The sequence below is a fragment of the Sminthopsis crassicaudata genome, chromosome 3, assembly GCF_048593235.1.
Source record: "Sminthopsis crassicaudata isolate SCR6 chromosome 3, ASM4859323v1, whole genome shotgun sequence".
Taxonomy (NCBI): domain Eukaryota; kingdom Metazoa; phylum Chordata; class Mammalia; order Dasyuromorphia; family Dasyuridae; genus Sminthopsis; species Sminthopsis crassicaudata.
Window position 1 is genome coordinate 480,919,727 of NC_133619.1, and position 6,374 is coordinate 480,926,100.

A 6,374-nucleotide genomic window follows, 5' to 3' on the forward strand; every position below is an offset into this window, starting at 1 on the left:
AATATGAAATAATTGAGAAACGTTCCCATTTTTGACCAGGAAAATAGAATGCTTATGTACACTGAGTGGCTGAAGTAGAGTGTAGAAATAGGTAATGGGATTTAAGAAGATTGTAGAAATAGAAATTTAGGGAATTATAGGAAACATTGCCTTGAATGTTATAGTCTTCTAATAGGGCAGAAGTTTAGGAGGAAAGTGAAACAGGTGCTAAGAAAGCAAAAAGTATCACTTGTATGCCAGTATAGAATTACTGTTATTTGAATAGTGTACAAAAATTTAATATAAGTCCAAAGGTTAGGTTGCTTAATAATGACAGGAGAAGTTTGGAAGTGATAGTTGGGAGCAAAGGACATTTCAACTCTCCTACAGTAGAACTAGTGTATTGGGGAGAAGAAGTATGAGTTACATCCATTGCTGAAGGAGGTACAGTGTTGTCTTGGGAAAACTGGAAGGTCTTAGTAAGATCAGAAAGTTGAGAGATTATGAGAGGAATAGTTGCAGAATGAAGGGAGGTTTGTTCATTATGAAATTGGAATTCCAGAGGACACTTTGGAATGACTTAGCAAAGTTGGAATGGAATTTGGATAGAGTAGAGCTGAGAAGAATGGAGATAAAAGAACAAGAGGTGGGGATTTTGTATAATTTGTTGTTGGGTTTTGGCCAACTAAATAATATAGGAATAGGGAAAGTAGCAGTTGGTGAGAATATGGTAGTTACAGAAGCAGAAGTAGGCAGCAGATGAATTAAAACAATTTTGAATTGTCATTGCTGAGCAACAGACAGCACACTGCTTCTTCAAACTGGGTGGGTAGAGTTGTAACCTGGTGACTCATAATGAGATCAAAGTACTTGAACTTCAAATATATCTCCAATAATTATCTATTGACTCTGGACAAATAAATCTTTTTTGGGCCTCATTTTCTTAATCTGTAAAATGAAGTTGAACTAGATCAGCTCTCGAAGACAATTCTGGGGGTCTCTGAAACTCAGAAGGTCTACAAAATCAGTTTTTATTTCTAATATGATAAATATCTTTATAACCCACATAACCACAAACCCTTTGGATAGATTCTCAGTTTTCAACAGTATAAAGAGATACTGAGAGCAAAAATTTGAGAACTACCAAACTAGAGGATCTCTAAGAGTCCCAACACTTAGTCTGTCAGTTATTATAATTATAATATTATTATTAGATTCAGATGAAGTATAAAATACTCACCTTAAGGTGTTCATCATCCTGATAGTATATTAAGAAAATAGAAGAAATAATGATTTTAGATCTGGAAGAGACCTTTAAGATTATTTACTCCTACCTACTTTGTTTCAATTTAGTTGTTATTGGGTCAACTGTCTGATTCTTCATGACACCATTTCAGTTTTTCTTGGCAAAGTTGCTGCAGTGATTTGCAATTTTCTTTTCCAGCTTTCTTTTACAGATGAGGAAACTGAAATACACAGTTATTGATAATCACAAAAATAGTATCTGACACCAGATTTGAATTTAGTGTAATGGGTCTTCCTGACACTGGGGTTGACACTCTATCCAATGTACCACCTAGCTCTTTTGTTACAATAGCTTTTTGAAAAGAAAGTTAGAGAGTTTACTTATAAATAGTACTAGAAAGTCATCCTTAGACCTGAACCACCTCCTGACTCTAACCTATTCAAGTCAATTACACCGTACCAATCTTTAGACCCTTTTAATCCCTTTGCCACTGTAACAAATTATATCTCTTAGGAACTTTAAAGAAGGATAGTAATTATTAGTAATGAGCCTGCAAGTCCTTGCCAGAAGTATCAAAGTCCAGCTAAGCAGGGATTGCAACATGTAGCAAGTAGTCTATGCCATGTGGTTAAAGTTCAAAGCAAAAGCAACAGATGAGAGACAAAAAATATTTTAGTCTTCTGGGTCAGAAGGGCATTACCTGGAAGCAGTCCCGCAAACTACATAGATCCATGGAAGAAGTTACTTTATTACTCATTCAATAAACATTTATTAAGAATTTATCATGTAATTGTTATTAAATTATGTGGGAATACTCTACCACAGCTGGAGGGAGATATCTAAAAGTGGAATGGGTTGCTTCCTGAGTCTCCCTTTCACTAGAGGCTTTCAAGCAAAGGACGGGTGACTGTTTTTATTGAAATGTTGTTAAAGGAGATTCATGTTTACTTCCAAGTATGAGATTCTGTGAAAGTTGAGATGAGACTTCTCATCCTTGCCTTCATGCAGCTTATAGCCTAGTAAAGGAAAGACCCAAACACAGATAAACAAACCATCAAATAAGAACCAGATTACAGTGGTACAGAGCAAGGCACAAAGGGAGAGTGGAGAGGGAAAGTCATCCTTAGCTGTTTGGGAGCAGGGCTTTTGAAATGAGCTTACACAATGAATTTATGTCCACAAGTGAAGGGGATAGGTAATGGAGGAGATATTCTAAGCATAGGGAACAACATGACCAAAAGCATGGAGGGTAAATACATCACTGGAAGAACAGAGAATAAACCCATTTGATTGGAGTAGTCAGTGAATAGAAATTGCCATAGAATTGCAAAGGTAAGGGTGAGAGGAGCCAGATTGTAGAGATTTTTAATTAATGGCAGGAAATTTAATTGGAACTAGAGAGCCAATGAAGTTTTTGTTTGTTTGTTTGTTTGTTTGTTTGTTTTAGAGGGAAAGTTTGGCCAGATCTATTTTAAAGAAACATCATGCATTTATATCAGATTTTGCCTACATTACTTTCCTCATTACTCCACAGATGTTTTTTTATCATTTTATCATTTATCATTCAAACAGCCCATTTTGAAGCTAGCATACTTGGGTGTTCCTGATCACATGGAATCTATGCTATATGCAAAAGATTCATTCAAGGACACATAACTTAGAACAACCTCAAGAATGGCATTGATATCTTAGGTTAGGGTGTGTTAGGAAAGCAAAAGACCAGAACGAGTTGAGGCATGACAAAGCATGAGTTGAAAACAAAAGCCCAAAATGAGTTGAAGCATGACAAAGAGGGCATAGTAAGGGCATTAAAAAAAAAAGAACAAGGAAAAGATAGGCCTGTTTTTTGGAGTGGATAGAATAACATTCATAAATGACAGAAAGCATTATTTCTCTTCAATTTCACTGTCAAGAAGAATCACTTTCAGATCGAAGAGGATGGGAGTAGCAGGAAGGTTAAATTTGCCAAGATAAGTAGGAAGTTAGTAGAAATCAATCAACATTTGTTAAGCACTTACTATGTGACAGATATTGTGCTAAGCACTGAAGATTCAAAGAAAAGCAAAAATACTGTCTTTTATCTCACAATCTAACATCCATACATACATATGTCATGGTGGGTTGGTTGGTTGGTTATTGTCCTTAATTCTTAAAGAGGAAGGCTGTATCATGGGTTCAACACAAATAGTCCATATGAACATTTGGAGTGGAGATGTCTCTAAATTTGTACACATTTCTTTTGAGCCATTGCAATTCTGCTTTACTCATAGAGCACAATGTCTTCTTTGATGCAGGCATGCCATGCTGGGTAGTCCTATGCCAGTGTTTCCCATGTCTCACAATTGAAGATGAGGCAGAATATTTCATTCATGTAACCGAGATAGTGTACTCCATGTTTTGTAAACATTACATGGAGGAAAATGCAGCAACAACAACAACAACAACAAAACTTGGAAGGAATGGTTGAACATGTAGGAAAAGCAGGAAAGAAAAGCATCATAACAACTTAAAGAAGAGAAAGTATTACAGAGAAAATCATGACCAGTAGAAAACCAAGAATATTGAGGATTGAAAAAAGACCACTAAATGTGGCAATTAATAAATCATTGTAACTTTGGTAGTTTCAAGAAGAATGATGAACTTAAAAGCCAGATAACAGAAAACTTAAAAATTGAAGGAACCCTATGTAGAGTTTCTAGAAGAGTTTAGTTGGGGAGGGGAGGGAAGCAGCTAGGTGGATCAGTGGATAGAGCACTGAGCCTAGATCAGGAAGGCCTGAGTTCAAATTTGGCCTCAGATACTTAGTAACTGAGCAAATCACTTAACCTCTGTTTGTCTTGACGCACTGGAGAAAGAAATGACAGATCACTCCAGTATCTTTGCCAAGAAAACCCATGGATAGAATGGTCCATGGGATCATAAAGAATTAGACACAACTGAGCAACAACAACAATGGTTGGATTAAGGAAGAATTGGGGGGAGGGAGAAAAATTGAGCACATTTGTAGGAATGAACCAGAACTTTAGGGGGAAATTACATATAAGATAATGTGAATGATCATAGGGATTTTCTGGAGAAGGGAGAGAATGGGATTAAGGGTACATTTAGAAGGGTTTGCCTTGGCAAGAAAGGCCACCTCTTCATTAGAGACATACAATGAAAGAGGATATGTCTGAGTGATATGAGATGAGGTGGGGAGAAGGAAGCTCTTGGTTAATGACCTCATTTTTTTGAAGAAATATGAGGCAAAATACTCAACTGAAAGGCCGGTAAGAGGATGCTTCAAGAGGTTCAAGGAAAGAGGAAAATGTTTGGAATAGCCCCTTTGGCAAGTAACGGATAGCAAATCAAACAGATAGTCTTGCTGGAGTGAGGGACTAGTTGAGATTATGTATCACAAATTTATAGTCATCACAATTTCTTGATTTTTCTCCAGATTCATTTAGTAATACAAGCATAGTCATGTGGAATAGTGAAAGGTGAGATAGTGAAAGAAATCAAGTCTAGAGGGCCAGCAATGAATAGTAAGAAATAGAATAAGGAGGCAAATGATTCAAGAAGAAAAATAGTGTAAAGACAGGAAAAGTTAGAAAGCAAACATAGCTAAAATAAAATTGATGACCTGGTTAAGAATTGAAGGGTGAAGGAAAATAGGAAGAATCAGGAACAAGGTTGAAGGTTATAAGGCATAAGAAAAGATGGAGTATTAACAGATTTTGATTAGATAAAGGAATTTTGGATTTTATGAACATAGAAATTTAGGAGGGTTGTGAGTAATGGCTAGAACAAGGAAATGCTCATATCTATGTGTGGCTAAGGAGGAAAAAAGGAGTAAGTAGTTTAGCAAATTTCCTGCAAGATACACTAAAGCAAATTGTATGCCATTGAGCCCTGGAAGAATGCCCCATGATTACTCAGCACTGGAAGTCAGCAGAACTGCCAAAATAAAATGTCTGTTGCCCCTTTGCCTTAAGAGCAGACCTCAACCCTTTGAAAAATGAGTAAAAAAGCAAAAACAACTCTGACCATAGACAGCTTTTATGGAAAAAGAGAAGAACAGACCTCAAATTCTGAAGTTCCTAAAGGTAAATCAACTCCATATGAAGTCCCAAAGGGAGACATAAGCTGGTCCCCATTTCATAAAGCTTTCTTGGAAGATTTCAAAAAGAATCTTTAAAAAGAGTTAGAAGAAAAATGGGGAAAGGAAATGAGAACTTTGCAAGAGGGTATGGAAAAGGAAAAACAAATTATTTGAAGAAAACTTCTTAAAAATAGATATGAAATGGACAAAGTATATAACTGTGTACAAAATAGATCTGATGAAATGAAAAAAGGATATAACTCCTTACAAAATAGATATGAAAACAAAACTAATTTGTTGAAAAACAGAATTTGTGAAATTTAAAAAGAAGGCAATGAACAAAACAACTCATTTAAAAATTCAATTGTCCAAATGCAAAAGGAGCTTTAAAAAAAAAAAAAAGGTAACTGGAGAAAATAATAGACTAAAAATTAGAATTGAACAAATGGAAGCAAATGACTCAATAAGACTTCAAGAATGAAACAAAATCCCAAAAAAGCGGGAAAAAATAGAAGAAAACGTAAACTACCTCATTGCAAAAACAACTGACCTGGAAAATAGATCTAGGAGAAACAATCTAAGAATTATTGGATTTCCTGAAAACCATGATGAAAAAAAGAGCTTAGACATCATCTTTTAGGAAATCATCAAAGAAAACTGCCCTGATGTCCCAGAATAAGAAGGTAAAGTAGCCATTGAAAGAATTCACCAATTACTTCTTCAAAGAGATGGCAAAATGAAAACTCCAAGGAATATCATAGCAAAATTTTAGAATTATTGGATCAAGGAAAAAGTATTGCAAACAACCAGAAATAAACAATTCAAATATTAAGGAACCACTATCAGGATTACCCAGGACCTAGTAGCTTCCACATTAAAGGATGGAAGGGCCTGGAATCTGATATTCCAAAAGGCAAAGGAACTTGGATTGTAGCCAAGAATCAATGAATCAACTATCAAGCTAAATTGAGCATTATCTTTCAGGGTAGAATAATTTTCAGATTATTGCAATAACTTTCAGTTATTATTGCTGAACCATTAGAAGTGACCTTTGAGGAAATATGGAGA